The sequence below is a fragment of the Macaca nemestrina genome, chromosome 2 (assembly GCF_043159975.1).
Source record: "Macaca nemestrina isolate mMacNem1 chromosome 2, mMacNem.hap1, whole genome shotgun sequence".
In the NCBI taxonomy this organism is placed as follows: Eukaryota; Metazoa; Chordata; class Mammalia; order Primates; family Cercopithecidae; genus Macaca; species Macaca nemestrina.
In genome coordinates this window covers 128,487,523-128,508,782 of record NC_092126.1, presented here as the reverse complement: position 1 = coordinate 128,508,782, position 21,260 = coordinate 128,487,523, and the positions used below count along the sequence as shown (strand labels likewise).

Genomic DNA, 21,260 nt, shown 5'->3' with positions numbered 1-21,260 from the left:
CACCAAGCCTGGCTAATTTTTTGTATTTTTAGTAGAGACGAGGTTTCACTGTGTTAGCCAGGATGGTGCCGATCTCCTGACCTCGTGATCCTCCCACCTCAGCCTCCCAAAGTGCTGGGATTACAGGCATGAGCCACCGCGCATGGATTACCCACTCTTATTTGACTAAAGAGTCAATGAAAGACATGAACAACGACTTCTCAAAGCCAGAGAAATGTAGTAACAGAGCTGAAACTAGAAACTACGATTTCTTCTCCTACATCTCACACGCTCATACATGGCAATGATACAGATGCACTGTCTTACGTTTCCTTCTCTCATAGTCACCAAATCTGCATCACTGTTTTGGGAGACGCCCAAACGTTAGACATGTAGAGGTACAGCCTGCCTAGGACCCTGGTAGAAAGGTTCAAATCAATTGAATTAGCTAGGTTGACCATACATTAGGTGTGTCATTGTGGATGACTGGTTAAATTTCCTGAATCTTAGTTTCCTTTTCTGTGACGTGGAAAGACCCACACTGTGAGGGAGGTATGACTATGAAGAATGAATGAAGAGCACAGGATCCCTTAGAGTTCAGCCTACATTTCAGGAGCCAAAAAGATTTGAAAACCAGTCACTCTCTCCAACCCTTTAAGGCTCCGCAGTGAGAACTTATTTCCATAAACACAAAGAAATAATTTGGAAGATTCCAGTGAAAATACTGTGCTGTGTTTCAGATGCCAAAGACGAGCCGCCACGAAATTCCCGCTGTTTCTGACAGCTAACCACAATGCAGGATTTATTAATACCTACTATAGAATGAATGCACAACTAATCTTGCCATGAAAATGCCAGAAAAAAAGTGATTTTTGGCATGTAAGTGTGTTATAACCTAAATGGCTAAAGACATTTAATAAATGCCCTTGTGTGTTTTATGTTTGGGTAAACCATCTATACAGTCAGGGTGTCTCATCCTCAGAAGCAATGAGAGTTCCAATAGAGATAAGCCCAGCTTTTATCCTTCATAACTCATTTGCCCCTTGCTGTTCGCTATGATAAGAATTCTACCCCAGTGCAATTGTAGATTCTACTGCAGCAGAATCAGATTGGTTTGTTAACAACAACAAAAACCAAAACAATAATTGTTTTTAGAATAACAAATCAATATCGTCATAAACACAAATTAAGCCAGCTCTCCTGAGAACATGAGCAATGATATGGGAAGAGATTAGACAGTTTGGGAAATCATAGGACCCCCATAGAGTATACCATAGAGTCTGATGCAACTTGGAAATGCAGAATGACTGCAACTTGGGCCAATTTTCAGCTTAAGGAGTTTTCACTGGTAACATCCTATTGCCAGATACCATAGAAGATTGAGCTAAACATTGTGTTACTTGCAACCTACCATATGTTGTGCCGTTGGCCTGGGTTCCAGAGTTAAACCATATATTTTAGTCTGTTCCAATTCTAGGCAAATTGGGAGCAATCACAATCAGAAGGATTCTGATGCTCACTGGAAGACAGATTTGGGTGATGCCAAGTACTTTTTAAATAGTATCACTGCCAGTAGAAGGAAGAAAATTGCAGATAGAGTAGAAGTTTCTGCTTTCCTGCTGAAAAAACAACATTAAGATATGAACAAGTCTAGAATAGTTGGATGCTAAATAGAGTGATCTTGACTCATTATTTGATACTACTGTCTATAGGACTTTACAAGTGAAGTAAATTGGAGTTCTAAATGCACTTTCTTGGAAGAAATTGTCTCCTCTTGGTTTTAGATGCCTGATGGGGGAGTAAGGAGCATCATTTATTTAGAAGAAACTGGGAGGGAGGAGAAAGAATAGAAAGCAAAGGTAATCATAATGCATTTCACTGCTATTATTCATAAAATTGCTCTTTTAGGTGGTGGGTTTTGTTTTTGTTTTTGTTTATTTATTTATTTTTTGAGATGGAGTCTCACTCTGTCACCCAGGCTGTAGTGCAGTGGTACGATCTTGGCTCACTGCAACCTCCGCCCCCCAGGGTTCAAGCAATTCTCTGCCTCAGCCTCCTGAGGAGCTGGGATCACAGGCACCCACCATCATGCCTGACTAATTTTTGTATTTTTAGTAAAGACAGGGTTTCACCATCTTGGCCAGACTGGTCTTGAACTCCTGACCTCGTGATCCACCAGCCTTGGCCTCCCAAAGTACTGGGATTATAGGCGTGAGCCACCATGCCTGGCCTTTAGGCAGGTTTTTTAATGGCATTAATCAACGCTTCAATTAAATAACAGGTACTATTTAAAAAGGGAAAATGAATTTGACATAGGAAAATTTTTTTCTCTTCCTAGCAAGAATAGATGCTCTATTCTTGCCTGTATATGAGTTTTTTCTTTCTTGTAAGTTGATATTTGCAATTTATGGATATTTTATTAAAATATGTTAAAAATATAATGTCCATTCTTTTTTCTGAACGGTAGGAATCAGCTTAGCACAATGCATTCCTTTTTGGTATAAATAAGGGGAAAAGTTGAATTTATGAAAATCAATCTAAAAACACAATTTGTTTTGATTACAGCTGAATCTTTTCATGAGTTTTCCTTATTACAATGTAAGTCCTTTATCCTTTAAATCTCTATTTGTTAATACTTGAAGCCAAAAATCATTAAGAGTACTGCCTCATTGTAAATTACTGGGACTAGCTTTCTATGCTGGAGTTTTATACTGACAATAGCTTCTAGGATTATAACATTTTCTTTAACTGTTCGTGTTAACTGGCCAGCATTACATCATTGTTGACAAGTCTCCAAATCAGAGTGACTGCTGAGTGTGTCCATTCAACAAAAATATCATTGCATATTGTTTTGAAGAATAGCCTTAAGAGCAGAAGTCTATCTCTCATCTTTCCAAATGCTTTCCCCATCATTAAGTAGTTATTCTTTCTAATAACCTCATAACAGAGTCCACTGTTAAGATGCCCACTTAAAGAAAGGAAGAAGAAAGAGGAAACATTCTACAGAAAGAACTGTGTCAGAGGTTGCATGTTGCCAGTGTCGTGTTCTGATGGGAACAGCTGCCTTTCAATGCTTTGCCTTGTCAATTACATTCCAGAATGGCTGATCAGATCAATAATAGTTCTTAAATTGCTGAGGAATCTGAGGCTGGGTTGACACTTAAGAACAACATCCTCTCCTCCTCATTTCAGTCAAATCAATCAGCCACAGGCCTCCTACAAGGTAACAAAATTGGCAGGGCTGTGGGGTCTGATATTCCAGTTGTCCTTCCAGGGAGGAAAATCATCCCTGGAGTCTCAGAGTCACAGACTCTTATAGTTTAAAAGAAATATCCAGTGGTTCTTAACTGTATCTTGGATCATGGACTGCTGTGAATCCAACACAAGCCATGTATGGCATCTCTTTCCCCAAAAATACATATAACATCTTCCTGTAATTAAAGATCATTCATGAAACTCACCTTTGCTTTTTCAGGTGATGAAATACATACTCAAAAAGGTGAAGTTACATGCCCAAGTTCACATAACTTCCAACCAGGGCCCCTATCAAATTCTCTATTGATACCTCTTGAGAGGTCTGAGGTAATCAGATCATCTTCCTCTGTCCTAGGAAACAGTACTGTGGTTTTATATAGTTCAGCTTCATTCATGCATTTAGCAATATGTGTTGAGTCCTAGAGTCAGGCACTGTGCTAGTTCATTCTTATCTTCCATAGCGCTGGTCCCACAAACCAAAGAAGAAGCAAAATGGCAGTCTTACATGTCGATTTTGCCTGTTGGAAAAGTTACAGAGAATGCTGTTTTGCTGATTCTTTTTGTCAGATGAGGAAAATAGACCTCTAAAACAGATCTAACTTGCCTTAGAATCCTTAATGTTCCTCTGGTACTTTTAGAATCAAACCAAATTATTTGCCTGGTGTCGAAGACCTATTCATACATGTAAAATTTTATGTTTTGTCTCATCTTTCCAGATTCCTGTACTGAAAACCACTTTGCTTAAGGCACACATTCTACTCTGTACCAAATCATTAAAAAAAAAAAAAATCAGTACTATTCTTCATTCAAGTGATTCCCACCCAGAAATTACTATAACTCTATCCCTCCTTCAAGGCCTGAGTCCGATCACCATTTCTCTCTGAATCCTATCCTGATCACCTGATTTACAATCTCCACCTCCCCTTTTCCTCATAATTCCTATAGCTCATATGACTATGTCCACTTGGAGGCTAATGGTTGAGAGTCCTGTTTTATTTCTTCATGCATATATGACTTAGCACCACTAAGAATGTCTATTGTTCGTTATATACCCAACTTCCCTTGATAGACTGGTTCAAATGAAGTCTAGTAATGGCCTCCCTTCAAAGGAGTCCCAAATTATTTCTATTTTTAGTAATTGATGATTAACAGAAAACCCAGTCTATCCACATGTTGAAATCCTGGAGTCCGCCTTGAATGTGGATCCCTTGGCCAAGAATACGCTTTTCATTTTTATTTTCTTTCAGAGCCCAGAAAACCTTGGAAAGCTGCCTTAAGGGGTGATGGAATGAAAAACCAGACCAAACCAAGCAGACATGGGTTCTCCTCTAAATGAACATTCCATGAGCCCAACACAGAGCATCTTCCATTTCACTGCTCAGTCCCCAAATGCCTCCTAGTTATATTTAAGTACTTCAAAGTTTTCCAAACACCCTTTTAGAAATCACGGTCCCAAATACAAAATAATGTTCAATCAGATGTAAATCATTTCACAGCAGGGCAGGAGAGGCATGGAAAGTGGTCATCTGCACTTGGACTAATCAGCAAGTCTAGTCCCTTGATGAGGATTTTCATTTTCTCATTTGTCATTCTAGCCACTGAATTCTCAAGTGGCCAATTTGTTCCCTATTGGTAATCAGCTAGTTATTTTTCTTCTCATTTCTCTCTCTGGGACTGTCGGTCTGTTTGGAGCAATTCATCACCCATTTGGGACTAATCCTTCTGTGGAGGGAAGTAGGGGAGGGAAGTAGGGGAGGGAAGCTATTATCCTGGAGAAGATAAAGTAGAAGACTATTTCCCCATTTATATTTGGTTGTTAAACAATGATTTCCCCAATGAGGTAAGTAAAATAATGACATAACTGCCTAAGAGTGAAACAATGAAAGCTTTAGGGGTAGATGCCTTATGCAATGGAAATTATCCCCGGCTGTGAAGTTTGTTACTCTAAAATGACTCGTTCTTAGATTGTCTTTACAACCCCCAAGGGAGCATCATCTTACATTCATTGCTTAAGTTTGGAGGAAGCTGCATCATGAAAATTATAAATGCAGAAAGGAGAGTTTTAAATATGTATAATGCATTGGTGGAAGCAATTTTACCCCATCAAATAGGAAAAAAGGTAGCCTTTGAAGGTTGTTTTGTCTGCAACAAGGAAGTTTGAACTTTCTTCATTTGTTCTCGCCAAGTCTTCTCGATTACAGCATCTCACTTTGGTTTGCTTTTTGTTCTCTCCTCCTCACTCCAGCAGTTGCTGTCTCTCTCTGTCTCCGAAAAAATCATTTCCAAACGTGTTTTCAGCGATTCCATTTTTCTGAGTTCACGTCAGGTGCCATGGAAAGGTTGACCCCACCACTCATTGCAAACAAGTCTCTGGTGTCGGCGCATTTTCTAATTAGTGGGTGTCTAAGTTGATCTCTCAGATTTCCTTCGGTCCTTCTGAAGAACCTAATTTCAAACCCTCAAGGCTGACTGTGTTCACCGGAGCCAAAGGTTCACATTTCCGAAGTCCACGTTCAGCCTTAAGAAAGATGTTAGTGTGACACAAATTGGCATTTTCTTGGCATGTTTTTTTTGCTCACAGCAAACTCTTTATTCCTTGGAAGGAAGCTGAGAGTTGAAAACCCCTTCTAGCTATTTCCTTAGAGACACACTGAATTCGGGCAGCAACATGATCTGAATCTTGAAATGTTTATCTTCCTCCACCGTTTTTCATTTCTTGAATCCTTTCTTGTGCCCTTTATTCTTCATATAAACATCCACATATGTAACTTCACTTTTAGGTGTGTCTAGCTATGAGGAAAATCAAAGGAGACAGAGAAAGCACGTTTACACGCCCCATATCGAGTGTTCTTGCTTTTCATCTGCCAATTCCCTCCACGCATGACTGTTTTCACAATGGGTGATATCACCCAACAGCTGTCTTGGACTGGAAACTAAAATGCTTGTAGAATTTCAGTTTTTTGTCTTACCTACTTACATTTGTCCCTTTTCCAAAAATACTAAAAAAATAAAAATAAAAGAATAGTTGCCTTCAGTGGGAGATTATTCCTATAACTTAAAATAAATTGTTTCATAACTTACTCTCCTAAGGTTTTGTTGTGATTGCCCCTAATTCTAAATTTGCTTTCCAGAATCATTAACTGTGATTATATGGACATGAGCTTTTATATTTGGTATTTGATAAAACAAGAAAATTGATTTTGTAAAAATCTGTTTTCCATCTGCAATTTGTGAGCAGGAAATGGGTGGAAAGAAGTAATGCGTTACCTGCCTGATGTTCTCAGCCTGACCTAAACCAGAACTTCAATATCTCATGTACTGCCTATTGGTTGTTTAGCCTATGGATTTGCCGAACACAATGAGCAGAGATCTCTGTCCCTCATTCTAGGTAATTAATCTGGTTATTTACTGATGTCCCTCAACCTCACTCCTCTGAAAACAGGAAGTTCCTTCATTATCACCAAAAATTGCTTCCTCACTAAAGTCTTGATTTCTGAGATTCTTATTAGGTTGATGCAAAAGTAACCGTGGTTTTTGCCATTACTTTTAATACTTTTCTACCTGTTCTTCCATTGTCTTATCTTGGGTCCCATCCTCATTACAGTATCTGTCCCCTGACCCTCTCCCCTACTTTGAACACTGTGTTATTCCCAAACAAGTGTACTCATGAGAGAGTATGAAGATCTCCAATGAGTACTGCTCCTGAAATCCACAGACTACCACCCTTTCACGATGGGTACCTGCAGACATTGCTTACTGCTCCACAGATTTTTGCAAGCTAAACAAATCTATTTAATCAGCACCTAGATCAAGGAGAATTTCTGAATTTTTATAGCCGCTGGACAGAATAATGTCTGTTGAAACTAATAAAAAAATGCAGTTTATATTTTGTCTCTTTATTCCATTTGTAATCATTCAATTTTCTTGAATTAAAAAAAAAAACGTATTGGCCTGTGAATGGTTACAAATAAATAACCAAACTAAATGAAACAAAACTGGTCCTTCGCCTCTGATCATTTGAGAAGAACTGATCTAAATGACCTGAGAACCCCTATCAGATTTTGTGCCTGGTTATTTTCAACTGCTAATTTGAGCTTTCCTCTGAGAACCAACCCTTCACATAAGGACCAGCTCTCTAAACAGTCAGAATAACACCCCTACTCATCAGAGGCTGCTTCACTCACCCAAGAGTCCATGTCTGTGGGCTTAAATTGAGTTAACACAATGGGTCTGTTCAGGGCCTTGAGTTGATTTCTTTGGGGTCCCTGCCTTGCAAATATCAGTGGGGCTTGGATACAACTAGGAAAAGAGTCCCTGGCTGAAGGCCCACCTCGAGCGTAATGATTATATCATAGTATACACTATAGAAATTATCTTCCTGGTTCTTATATAGAAGCTGACAGGCAGTACTGGACTTTTCCTCCTTGCATGCCAAGATTATCTGCGGATGTCAAACTTTCCTGTTGTGAATGGGTACAAGTTGTGATATTGCCATTCAAGGACTTCCAGTAGCAGTAAGAGGAAAATTACAAACCAGCTCCCCTCAGAGAGGAAGTGCTTTTGCAAACAGGTCGTCAGTCATGAGCATAGTGGCTGCCTCCTTCCTACCAGGAACAGCTCTGCCTCCTAAATTGCTGACTCTCCCCTCACAGTCTGTTTGTATTGGCATGACCATAGGATGTGTGATAGAAGCAGCATTTGGCGTATTCCCACTTATCCCACAAGCACTTTGGGGAAGAATTAACTATGTGTATTTTCCTGGAAAGACATAATTTCTGTTGCTCATTGATTGTGTCTTTATAACAAAATGCTTTGAAAATGGGCACATGTGACCTGATAAGCCTTCTACAAGCCTCATTCTCTAGGTTTTTTAATTCCTTTAGGAATGAATTATTGGAATGGAAGAGGTGAGACACAGAGCCACACATTTGGAAGAGCCCTTCCTGATCAGCTAACAAATTTCTCTCCCATTTTTTGGATGGTAAAACTAAAGTCCAGAAAAGGCATGTGACTTGACAAAGATGAGTTTCCAAAACACAAAGTGGATTTCAGGGCTTTTTTTTTTTTTTTTTTTTTTTTGTAATCTTGTGATGCAAGTAGAATATACCTACAAAAAAGTTACAAGTAGCAACTGTAAAACTCAACACAACTCATAAACACATCCAGGCAACCAGCACCCAGATCAGGAAGCAGAAAAATCTTGGTCCTGGCAAAGCCTTCATAATGCACCCAAGCTACTGCTTCTTCCTAAGGGTAACAACTATTCCACCTTCAAGTATCATGTGTTATTTTTGCGTTTTTTTGAACTCTCAATAAATGGAATTAGAGTGCGTTATGTTTGAGTCAGTCTTCCTTCATTCACCACTGTCAATGAGATTCATCTATTGTTATATTTCATTTTAATGCATTGCTTTTCATTGCTATATGTCATTCTTTTGTGTAAATATAGTAGACAATTCATCTTTTCAACCACCGATGGACATTTAGGTAGTTTTCAGTTTGGGCCTCTTAATAGTGCTGCTAAGATTATTCCTGTACATATTGTTTGTGAATATATGTATAATTGGATTGGGTTTTACTCCTACTTTGTGTCTAATGTTGCTCCCCAAAAATGTTAACAGAAGTAACTACCAAAATTGTGTGCAGGTGTTTGAGGTGTGTGAGATTGTTCCTGCATGCATTCCTGTCTGTGCCAACTGTCCAAAGGGGACCATTTGAGGAATTACAGTAGCCTCATGACAGCCACCAATACAACATTTGTGGTTGGGACTATTTGCAAGTACTCTCAAAATCCAAAATAATCAGCTGACATTTTTTTTTTATCTCAAATTGTGAGTGATTTCATTATTAGCTTTTATTTATTTTTAATTACAAGTAATATATAAATTCCTTCTTGTTCCATACACATGCTTAACAGTAATACTAATGCTAGAATATTGGTGTCGTGATTCCAAGGATTTTGGTCTGTTCATCACAGGGTAGCATCAGTGCCTGGCAGAGAAGGTGCTAAATAATATTTGTTGAATGATGGGTGGTTCTCTTGACTGTTGCTCTCCATCCCTAGAACTTCCCCAGAAGTAGTCTCCTCTTTGAGTCTTTTGTGTACCTCTGCACTCTTTTTTCTATACACTGGTGCGTGTGTGTGTGTGTGTGTGTGTGTGTGTGTGTGTGTGTGTGCATAATTGGATGATGCCGTGCTGTATGGGTTTTCTAAATTAACAGTATGTCTTATGCATTTTATTTGTTGTCAGTCATAGAAATTTACCTTTTCATGAGCTGTGTAATACTCCATGGTATGGACATATTACATTTCTATGATTTTCAGCTTTTGGCCCCATAAATTATGCTGCAGTGAACACTTTTGTGAATATAAGTGTTTCCTGGTGGTAGATGGCAAGAACTAGAATTGCTGGCTTACAGGTGGTATATATTTTTAATGGTTTCAAATCACCTTCCAAAATAGCCATTCCAATTCATCCTTTCATTGGCAATCTATGGAAGTACCTGCTTCTCCTCACATTCGCTATGATCGATATTATCAAAACTCAGAAGTTTTTGCCAAAATGATATGGAAAACACATCATTTAATTTTAATTCCCTTCCATAATACTGATGTTGGCCATCTTTTTGTATATTTGTGAATGAAGTGCAAGTTTGACTTAAGCTTGCTGCAAAGATCAAATGCGTAGGGAGTAGGTGAAGCCTGCCATTCCCTATCAGGGTACCTCTTTATGGCCATGTTCTTTATCCTGATTGTCACGGCTGTTAAGAATCCTAGATAATCCCTAGATTTTTCTCCACCCAAATGCTACGAGTATACAAAAGTAATTTAAACATTTCTTCAGAATCCCAGGGGACAGACAGGAGGGCATCTTAACCTATCCAATTTAGCGTTGGTACAATGCAAAACATTTGGAGAATGAATTTTCCAGTTAATTATTCTAGGGCTTTCTCTTCGTATCAGGAAATAGAAGAAGAAAAAATGTTGTACTATGAGGTTTAAGTATCTGCCACCATAAGGAGTCTCAAACTGCAACAAGACCTGCAATGAGCACTTTGATTATATTCCTGAATGTTGGATTCATTACTAACCAACATTAAGGGCAGAGGTTCCAGAGGCTAACTGCCCAGCCTTTAATCCTGGTCTTTGCTGGTTTGCAAGCTCGGGCATGTTGAATGAAGTTTGGGAGCTTCTGTTTCTTTCATTTTCTATCAGAGCAAATAATAAAACCCACTTGATGAAATCATTGAGAAGACTAATTGGTCAATATAAATGAAAGGTGCTTAGCACAAAGCCTGGTACATATTCAGTATTCAATACAGGTTGTTATTGGTAAGGTTCGTTTTGATTGGATCTTTGATCAAGGTTTGAATTGGAACTTAGAAAATGTTCAGTCCTTTTCTGCTCTTACGCTGGGAAAGAAGATCACTCTGGTGTGCCCTCCACAGTTCATCTATCAGTTTATCCTTACTTGGGATAGAACAGGCCACGCTGGCCTTTGTTGTTGATTTTATACATAGCTCCTTGCAGGTTTTTAGTTTAGGACATGGAAATTAGTATATAACAAATGAACCTGCCAGGATGCTGAATCTCATAGGAATTTTTACCCAGAGCATAAATTGACACAAGTTTCTCAGGACTTGACTTCATAAGCCCTTGGCTGATATTTTCGGTGGCAATCTAACACCTTGCCAGAAAGTGTCTTCAGTTTGAATAAAATGAAAAAAGATGGGCTTAATTCCAATAACAGACCCAGCAAGGCCAGAAGTTGGTTCCAATTTTTATTGTCTCATAAGAACCCCACCTTCTAGGCCCTGACTCAGAACTTCTCCATATCTGCCTTGCGTTCAGGATAGAATAACCAGAGGCTCACAGGGAGGGAATCCTGAGAGTATGAAGTCAGGCCCCAGCTGCCTTTCTTCTCAGCTTCCCCAAAGTTCCTGTTCCTTGAGGTCCAACCACTGTTGGTTTTGGTGATGGGGCTGAGTTAATACCCAAGGGGCTGCACGGTGCCATTTGAGAAACACTGAGAAAATACTCTCATCCCATCTCATAACCACTCATTCCAGAACAGGCTGTTCATGTGGAATTCCTTCCCTGTGAAAATCCTAAAGAGGTTAAGATGCATCTTCACTGAGAATCTTGGAAAATATGAGTGTTTCTGAGAAGAGTGACATGTGAAATTATTGTTACTCCATCAACACTTCACGTATTCATTCATACAGTTATTACCCCTCTCTTTGGAGGGCTTACCCAGTGACTGACATGACCAAGGGGACAGCAGTTAACAAGGCACACATAGTTCTTTCCCTATGTAGCTCCATCTAATGGGGAGACTGACATTGGATAAGCAAATATATCAAAGTGTGATGAGTGTAAAGGAGGAACCAGGAAAGGCCCCAAAGGTCTGGGGGTTTGGCCTTGACTCTAAGCAACCTGGATCATCTCTCCTACTGTGTGAGTCTACACCATCATGGATGCTATCATACATGCTGCCCCAAGTGAGGATTTGATCTGCTGTAGGGCACCGGAGCATGCAGCCAGCTCTGGACTCCAGAGCAATTTATTAAGGTCTCAATACAAGGTCACTCTTGGGGTCCCTGTCACAGGATCACCTTGTAGGTGAAATAATCATATAATGAGGCTTTTCTGCACATTCATCTTGGAGTAAACTTAAATCCAAGGTGAGACAGAGAAAAAGAAGGTGAGAGAGAGGAAAGAGGACAATAGAGACATAGGCACGAGAGAGAGACAGATGTAGGGTAGGGTGTGATCATCCTATACCTATAAATGAATCTGGTATCAAGCACCCTTTCCTTGTCAGGGAAAACACATGAGAGCTTGACTCTGGACACTTGGACATGAATCATACTCTCATCATTCACTGGCTTTGACCTTGGACAAGTTACTGAGCTGCTGTGGTCTCTGATTCCTCGTTTGAAAAATAGGGATTTAAATCACCACATCCCATTAACTAGGTTGTTTTGATGCTTGACTGAGATTAAATAAATTAATGGCCATGAACAGTGCCTTCAAAACATGAAAATATTTTAATAAATACAAGCTGTCCTCATACTATATAAGTATTTAATATATGTATGTACAGTGGGTGCAAGGAACAGAATCTATGCCTTTGGGGTTGCCTTGGGGTCATAGGGTGGACTGAGGCTGTGAAACTCCAGGCTACCCAGAGAGGATTCTACCATCCTTCTCCCAGCTGCTGCTGCTTCATTATTTCCAAAGTATATTTCTGTGGTGCTCCTAATTTCAAAGCACTCATGTCATTTCACATTCATGCCTAAATGTCTTGGTAGAATTTTATATTGAATGACCAAATTCACTCAAGCAACCCACTTATTTTCCTTGCAGACTTCTAAGTGGATGTCATTTACTTACAATATTTATATTGTATTATATTTATATTTTCATGAGTTTACCACTCATGAAGCTGGAGGGAGACAGAATACAAGTATAGGCTGGGTAGAATTACCTTCAGCAAGTCCCCTTAGATGACGTGCTCCTAATGTCCACAAGAAGGAGGAATTGCAGCATGAGGGAATGAGGTCAGACTCGGGGAAGACCATTGATGAGAGCCACATTTGCCAAGTCAAGAATGAGACTCCAACAAGTTTATGAACAGTTCCTTCAAAAGCGTACTAGGAAGATGCTTAGCCTCTACCACCCGGGGTTCCACCATTCCTTGGTGAAAGAGCAATGCTCTTAATGAGCTGAGGGCAATGAACTTCCAGAAACCTTGCATTTTTCTGACATTTGCAAATGGTATAGCTCTTAGGAACTGCGTCTCCACATCTGTCTGCTATCACCACTAAAGAAAGAAATGTCAAAATCATGTAAAAGAAAATTGAGGATGTGTAAGAGAGAATGCAACACAGGGAGAACTGAGCAGGTCAACCAGGCCGCCTACAGGTGTGAGCACCCAGACTCAGCATCCTTGTTTCACGGAGCGGTGCAGGGCGACTTCTTCAAGTCAGGGCTGGCTGGCTTTGTGCAAAGGTGAAAGGAATATAATCTATGCCTTTGAGGTTGGCTTGGGGGCTGTGCATCTCCACTCAGCAGCCCTCAGCCTCCCCATGCTCTTTGTCAGTCCAAGAAAGAATGGAAGCATTGTGGTAGTCAAAACAGCAGGGGCTGTGGAGCTGGAGGAATGGAGTTTAAATCCCGGTCCCATCACTTACTAGCTGATCTTGAACAATCTGAGTTTTTTAAAAAATTATTTTTATAGACACACAGTCTCCCTCTGTCACCCAGGCTTGGGTGCAGTGGCAGAGTCATAGCCCGCCATAACCTCAAACTGCTGGGCTCAAGCAATTGCCCTGCCTCGGCCTCCAGGGTAGCTGGGACTATAGGTGCGTGCCATCATGCTTGGCTAATATTTTAATTTTTTGTAGAGATGGGGGTCTTGCTATGTTACCCAGGCTTGTCTCAAACTCCTGGCTTCAAATTATACCCCTGCCTTAACCTTCTAAAGTGCCTGGATTACAGGCATGAACCACTGTGCCCAACTTGGATAATCTTTTTTATTCTTGCTGAGTCTCGATTTCCTTATCTGAAAAAATGAAGATTACATTATTCTTATAGGGTTCAATTAGAAATTATGGATAAAGTGTTTAGCACAGCCCGAGACATAGTACGTGCTTAATCAATAGTAGTTTTATTCACTCACTCATCCATCCAATCATTTTAAGGAGGCAGCCCAAACGTGGCACAACATAGCATAAAGACCTCTTACAAGTCTTCCCTTCTTTCTGCAAATGTGACTTGATCATCAAGGCCTGTTCAGACCACTTTGTTTAAATTGGAAACTTGCATCACAGATGCCATGTGCACAGCCTCCCACCCACTCCCCATCCTTTTTGCACTGCCGGTTTTTTTCCCCATAGCACTATCTTTTTTTTTGAGACCAAGTTTTGCTCTTGTTGCCCAGGCTAGAGTGCAATGGTGCCATCTCGGCTCACTGCAACCTCCACCTCTTGGGGTCAAGCGATTCCCCTGCCTCAGCCTCCCAAGTAGCTGGGATTACAAGCATGCGCCACCACGCCCAGCTAATTTTGTATTTTTAGTAGAGACGGGGTTTCTCCATGTTGGTCAGGCTGGTCTCGAACTCCCAACCTCAGGTGATCCGCCCGGCTTGGCCTCCCAAAGTGCTGGGATTACAGGCATGAGCCACCATACCTGGCCTAGCACTATCACTTTCTAACAGATCACAGAACTTAGATTTGGCCTGTCTCCTCCTGAGAGAATCTAAGTCCCACAAGAACATGTGTCTTTGTCTGTAATATAGTCCTTGTAATAAGAACAAAACAAAACAAAACATGGTACATACAAGGTGCCCATTAAATATTGGTTGACTGTGCTAAGGAAGGCTCTGAAATCATTGATTAAACCTGGTTCCAATGCTGGTCTTGCCTCATACAGATGTTTGTAACATTTGGCGTATTACTCTTAGCTTCACTTTTCTCCCCTGATGATACTGATGATGATGATTTCAATCCCTTGGAGTCCAAAGAACTAAATGAGATAATGTCTGTAAAGTACTAGAAACAGCATCTGGGGCCTAATAACCGCTAACTAAATGAAAGCTATTAAAATGAAAACTTTCATATTTCTTGATTTTCGTGCTAGTGTAGACACACAAGCACTCATCCAGTCATTCCCAAAAACATTCACCCGTAGTCTTATTCTGAACTCCTTTCCCCAATGTGTGTTAAGCAACCAATAATGTGAATTCCACCTCCCTCTGTGCCCCTCCAGTCACCCATTTCCTGAGAATCACAGACAGCATGATGGCCAATGAGGAAATCCAGAGATTATCACAGTTCTTTGGCCCCATCATGTTTGACTAGTGCTGGGATCCAGACTGTGTTACTGCTCACAAGTTTATCATCAGTAAATCACAGGACTCCCGTGGATCTGTCTTGCAGAGGATAGATCATGCAAAACCATGGTGACTGCTTTCAAGGAGTTTATTAACCAAAATTTTCTCAAGAGTAGAAAAAGGCCAACAGAGCCATCTTAGTCTGCAAATGTGTGTGTGTGCACGCGTGCGTGTGCGTGGATTACATCCGTGGAGACTGAGGGCGTATAAGAGACAGACAGGTCTCCAGCTCATTCTAGCTGACAGAGACAGCCTGCCATTTCTTCCTAGATCCTGTCCCCCTAATATGAAAACTTTAAGGCAGAAAAATACAATGAATTACAAAAAAGTCCCGTAGACTAAGTTCAAATCTCAGCTCTGTTGTGCGTCTTTGGTTAAAACACCTGGCCTCTCTGAAGATGAATTAATAAATTAGAGACAGGGTCTCACTCTGTTACCCAGGCTAGAGTGCACTGACATGATCATAGTTCACTGCATCCTCAAACTCCTGGGCTTAAGCAATCCTCTCACCTCAGCCTCTCGAGTAGTTGGGGCTACAGGCATGGACCACCAAAGCCTGGCTAATTTTATTTTTATTATTTTTTATTTTCTAGAGATGGAGCCTTACTCTGTTGGCAAGGCTGGTATTGAACTTCTGGCCTTAAGTGATCCTCCCACCTTAGCCTCCAGAGTGGCTGGGATTACAGGCATCAGTCACAGCACCTGGCCTGAAAATAATTATAACAGGCAACATGTGTTACATACTTACTGTATGCCAGATGCTTTACATATATTGGTCATTTGTTCAGCCATTTGTTTAACCAATGTTTATGGAGTGCCAGCTTCACACCAGGTGCTGTGGATACTGCAGTGAACAGGACAGCCCAACTTCCTATCTTACTGAGCTTTGGTAGTGGAGACAGAAAGCAAGTAATCCATTGCACATCTCTTTAATCGTAATTAGATATTTATTCATTAAAGAACGTGTATTAAGCCTCAAACTACTTGATCAATGAATTGTGATCATTGTCACAAAGCAGGAGTGTATGAAGTGTTCTCTGAAAATGTGTCCTGGGAGGATGGGTGGCTGGACTGGTCTGAAAGCTCAGTCAAACCTTTTTAGGAAAAATGACATTTTAATTATAAAACTGAAGGATGAAGAGGGTTAGCTGTGTAGTCTCATTTTGCAGATGAAGAAACTGAAGGTTAGAGAAGTTATATTACTTGTTCAAAAAACCACAGTTAGCATTTGATGGATTTCAAATTTGGAGCCTGGTTTTTCTAATTCAAATCTGTGGTTCTTTCTATCAGGCTAGTGTTCTTAGACTGAAGTATATGTCAAAATTAACACGAAGGACTTCTGCAAAATCTGCTTGCTAGGGTTCCTTCAAGAGATTCTGATTCAGGTTGAGGGTAATGGCTCTTGCCTATAATCCCAGTACTTTGAGAGACTGAAGTGGGAGGATCACTTGAGGCTAGGAGTTTGAGATCAGCCTGGGCAACATAGCAAGACCCTATCTCTACAATTTTTTTTTTTTTAATAGCAGGGCATGGTGGCACACACCTGTAATCCCAGCTACTCAGGAAGTGGGGACAGGAAGATTACTTGAGCTCAGGAGTTGGAGGCTGCAGTGAACTATGTGCATGCCACTGCACTCCAGCCTGGGCAACACAGTGAGATCTTGTCTCTATTTAAAAAGAGAGAGATTCTGACTCAGTAGGTCCAGGGAAACAAGGAAAGTGAAGGCAGATTTAAAAGAGCTTCCCAAGTGATTGGGATGCAAAACTCTAATAACACTACTGTCTAGGTCTTTCTGCCTCTCTACCCCAGGACTTACTGACAGCATAACATTTTGCAAGAAAACACCACTGGCAATGAAGGCTCCACCCTATCACTAATGGTCTGTGTGATCTAAAGGAAGTTTCACATTCTCTGGTCCTTAGTCTCTCCACGAGAATATGAGTCCATTCAGTACTTCCCAGTCCTGACTATACATTAGAATCAACTGGAAAGCTTAAAAAAAAAAAAAAAAATTCCTGTGCCCTACTTCCAAACAACTGCTCCAGAATCTCTGGGGAAAGGACCCAGGCAGAGATATTTACTAGAAGTTTCCATTTGATTTAGCACTAAATGATCTCAGAGGTCCCCTCTGACTGGGAAATCCTCTGCGTCTACAAAATCCTTCATCCCCTCCTGCCTGGAGAATCAAGAATGAGGGAGACGTGACGGAAGCTCAGCTTAGGGGGCGGGGAATCGGGGAGCAATGCATTGCCAAGACCTGCTGTTCCACGCTGGCAGTGTCTTTGTGAAAGTAGTAACCTTTTTTTTCTGACTGATTTATGTGACAGTTGGAAAGCAGTCCCCAGAACAGCCTGTTCCTCCCCTCAGCGCTATTAACATAAATATGTGCACGGGGCCTTCAGCTCTTGCTTCTTTCTGTGTACAGGAGGCTTAAGGGGCCTTGAAAGCCGGAGGCCGAAGAGAAATCAGAGGAGAGGAAGTGTTGTTAGAGGCACAAGAATGAAAAGGGGAAAAGGACAGGACGTTGCTAAGAGACAATGTCAAGCTGGGCCATGGGATTAATAGTCAGTATCAAAGCAAGTACTTAATGGTATGTTCTTCTAGTAGGGCCTTTTCCAAGCACGAGCGAAGGGTGAGATTATCAAAGTAATTCCATTCCAAATCGGGCGTAAAAGGCCCCTTTCCTTCTTGGGTAGGACCAAAATGTTAAGTGAAAATTAAGAGATTTGTTTAAAAAATTATATCTTCCAGCTTGGGGTAAACTGGATTCTTCACTGTGGAATTTCTCTGGGTCTTTAATATGCTAATAAGCATTGAGAGTCACTGAGAGTAAGTCGCAATTTGCACACATGCTGAAATAATTTGCAACCTTTTTATTTAGAGGGCTCAAGTATTTTCCAAGACATATTTGGACAGCCCAGGTATAAAAAACAACTAATATAATATTGAATATTACTGTGCTAATTGACATGAATTATTTCATTTAATCTAAATGACAACCCTATGAGTGAGGTTCTTTTGTTTCCTTCTTTGCACAGATGGAGAAATTAAGGCATTGAAAGGTTAAGTAACTTGCCCCAGATGACACAGCAAGTGGACAATCGAGGAAATGTGGGCCCTGGAGTTGAACAGGATCTAGATTCAAATCTTGGTTCTGCCATTTGCAGGAGGGACATGTTTAGGCAAGTTAACTAACCGCTCTGAGCCTCGGTTTCCTAACTGCAAAGTGGAGAGAATAAAATGTACCTCGGAGAGGTGCTGCAATTAGCAATAGTGTATATAAAGCATATAGTAAATATCCCATAAATAGTTACAGATATCATTGTCATCTTTTATTTAATGTTCAAAAGGGGAGTTTATAGTGGTATCCAGAAAAGAATATATGTTTTGGTTAAATAATGAAAAAAAAAAATCAGCAGTAGAATTAGACATGTATCACTCTTGCTATTTTGGGGGCCAAACCTGCCTCTTCTCAATCACCAGTGGGCACTGAAGCATCCTCTTTGGGGCATATAAAGGGAGATGTGGCAGGCTTGGGGGTCTCGTGGGGCGGAGTTGTGATTGGGACGAGGGGTTTGGGGAGGAATTGTTGGCTCCTATCTGGCTGACCATCAGAGTCCTTGAGGAGCTTGTTAAAACATATTCCTAAGCCCTGGCCCTAGTGCTTCTGAGTCCACGGGTCTGTGTCAGCTCCTGGGAATACGTAGCTTGTGAGAACCTCCAGCTGATTCTGAATATTGGCCTGCTTTTAAAACCACTGGACCCGATGAAGACTTGGAAAACCTTCCTGCTCAGTTACCCAGAGAGGACTCAGAGGAGCCTGCTATGGTTATTTTCAGAGTCCAGAGAGTCTGCGGCCTTTCTTTGAGCAAGAATCCAATATCATGGCAATTGAGGAACAAATTTTCTCTATGCTTTGTGGTCAGTACAGTGGCCTGGGTAGGTGAGACAAAGGACTGTGTGAGAGGTGGTTCATTAATGATAATAGCATAGTCTTGGGCACCAGACAGGCCTGGGTTCAAATCCCAGCTCTGAGTAAGGGAGGGAGATATGCCACTATTCATTTGGGACAGTGGCAATAGCGTAAGGAACATGGTGGGTGTGTGCCCACCCTGGAAAGCCATGATATTATGAATTGTTACTGTCTGTGCTGTCACCTTCATGATACAAGTGAGAAGCCCAACAATATCTTGAATTGCATTTTAGTAATTGTTTTCAAGACAACAGGAAATAAAAACATTTCTGTATTCTTATATATTGACGTATTTTCTTTTCTTGAATAAAATGCAAGTGAGTAGTATATTAGTGGCTGGCTTTAAATTTTTTTTTCTCCTTTTATACCAGAGAGTTATTTTCTTTTTTTTTTTTTTTTTATTATACTTTAAGTTCTAGGGTACATGTGTACAACATGCAGGTTTGTTACATATATATGCATGTGCCATGTTGGTGTGCTGCACCCATTAACTCATTTACATTAGGTATATCTCCTAATACTACCCCTCCCCGCTACCCTCTCCCCACAATAGGACCTGGTGTGTGATGCTCCCCTTCCTGTGTCTAAGTGATCTCATTGTTCAATTCCCACCTATGAGTGAGAACATGTGGTATTTGGTTTTCTGTTCTTGCTATAGTTTGCTGAGAATGATGGTTTCCAGCTGCATCCATGTCCCTACAAAGGACACGAACTCATCCTTTTTTATGGCTGCATAGTATTCCATAGTGTATATGTGCCACATTTTCTTAATCCAATCTGTCACTGATGGACACTTGGGTTGATTCCAAGTCTTTGCTATTGTGAATAGTATCGCAGTAAACATACATGTGCATGTGTCTTTATAGCAGCATGACTTATAATCCTTTGGGTACATCCCCAGTAATGGGATGGCTGGGTCAAATGGTATTTCTAGTTCTAGATCCTTGAGGAATCACCCCACTGTTTTCCACAATGGTTGAACTAGTTTACAGTCCCACCAACAGAGTAAAAGTGTTCCTATTTCTTCATATCCTCTCCAGTATTGTTTCCTGATTTTTTAATGATTGCCATTCTAACTGGTGTGAGATGGTATCTCATTGTGGTTTTGATTTGCATTTCTCTGATGGCGAGTGATGATGAGCATTTTTTCATGTGTCTGTTGGCTGTATAAATGTCTTCTTTTGAGAAGTGTCTATTCATATCCTTTGCCCACTTTTTGATGGGGTTTTTTGTTTTTTTCTTGTAAATTTGATTGAATTCTTTATAGGTTCTGGATATTAGCCTTTTGCCAGATGAGTAGATTGCAAAAATTTTCTCCCATCTGTAGGTTGCCTGTTCACTCTGATGGTAGTTTCTTTTGCTGTGCAGAAGCTCTTTAGTTTAATTAGATCCCATTTGTCAAGTCTGGCTTTTGTTGCTGTTGCTTTTGGTGTTTTAGACATGAAGTCCTTGCCCATGCCTATGTCCTGAATGGTATTCCCTAGGTTTTCTTCTAGGGTTTTTATGGTTTTAGGTCTAACATTTAAGTCTCTAATCCATCTTGAATTAATTTTCGTATAAGGAGTAAGGAAAGGATCCAGTTTCAGCTTTCTACTTATGGCTAGCCAGTTTTCCCAGCACCATTTATTAAATAGGGAATCCTTTCCCCATTTCTTGTTTTTGTCAGGTTTGTCAAAGATTAGATGGTTGTAGATGTGTGGTGTTATTTCTGAGGGCTCTGCTCTGTTCCATTGGTCTATATCTCTGTTTTAGTACCAGTACCATTCTGTTTTGGTTACTATAGTCTTGTAGTATAGTTTGAAGTCAGGTAGCTTGATGCCTCCAGCTTTGTTCTTTTGACTTAGGATTGTCTTGGCAATGCAGGGTCTTTTTGGTTCCATATGAACTTTAAAGCAGTTTTTTCCAATTCTGTGAAGAAAGTCATTGGTAGCTTAATGGGGATGGCAGTGAATCTATAAATTACCTTGGGGAGTATGGCCATTTTCACAATATTGATTCTTCCTATCCAAGAGCATGGTATGTTCTTCCATTTTTTTGTGTCCTCTTTTATTTCAGTGAGCAGTGGTTTGTAGTTCTCCTTGAAAAGGTCCTTTACATCCCTTATAAGATGGATTCCTAGGTATTTTATTCTCTTTGAAGCTATTGTGAATGGGAG

General features: G+C 40.5%; 1 long non-coding RNA gene across 23 annotated transcripts in view; it reads right to left on the bottom strand.

Annotated features, from left to right (window-relative positions):
* Nucleotides 1–21,260, bottom strand: part of LOC105483454 (uncharacterized) — a 379,659-nt gene that overhangs the window by 94,901 nt on the left and 263,498 nt on the right. The window contains exons 3-4 of one of the 23 annotated variants that reach the window (XR_011620149.1): nucleotides 3,441–21,260; nucleotides 1,391–1,598 (exon numbers count right to left, since the gene is read on the bottom strand). The exon at nucleotides 3,441–21,260 is cut by the window's right edge and continues 21,243 nt beyond it. The exons of 21 other annotated variants lie outside the window; for them this stretch is intronic. This is a non-coding gene — a long non-coding RNA (uncharacterized lncRNA). Of the gene's footprint in view, nucleotides 1–1,390 lie in introns of all 23 variants that reach the window. One more of the 23 variants, XR_011620148.1, reaches the window with a different exon arrangement.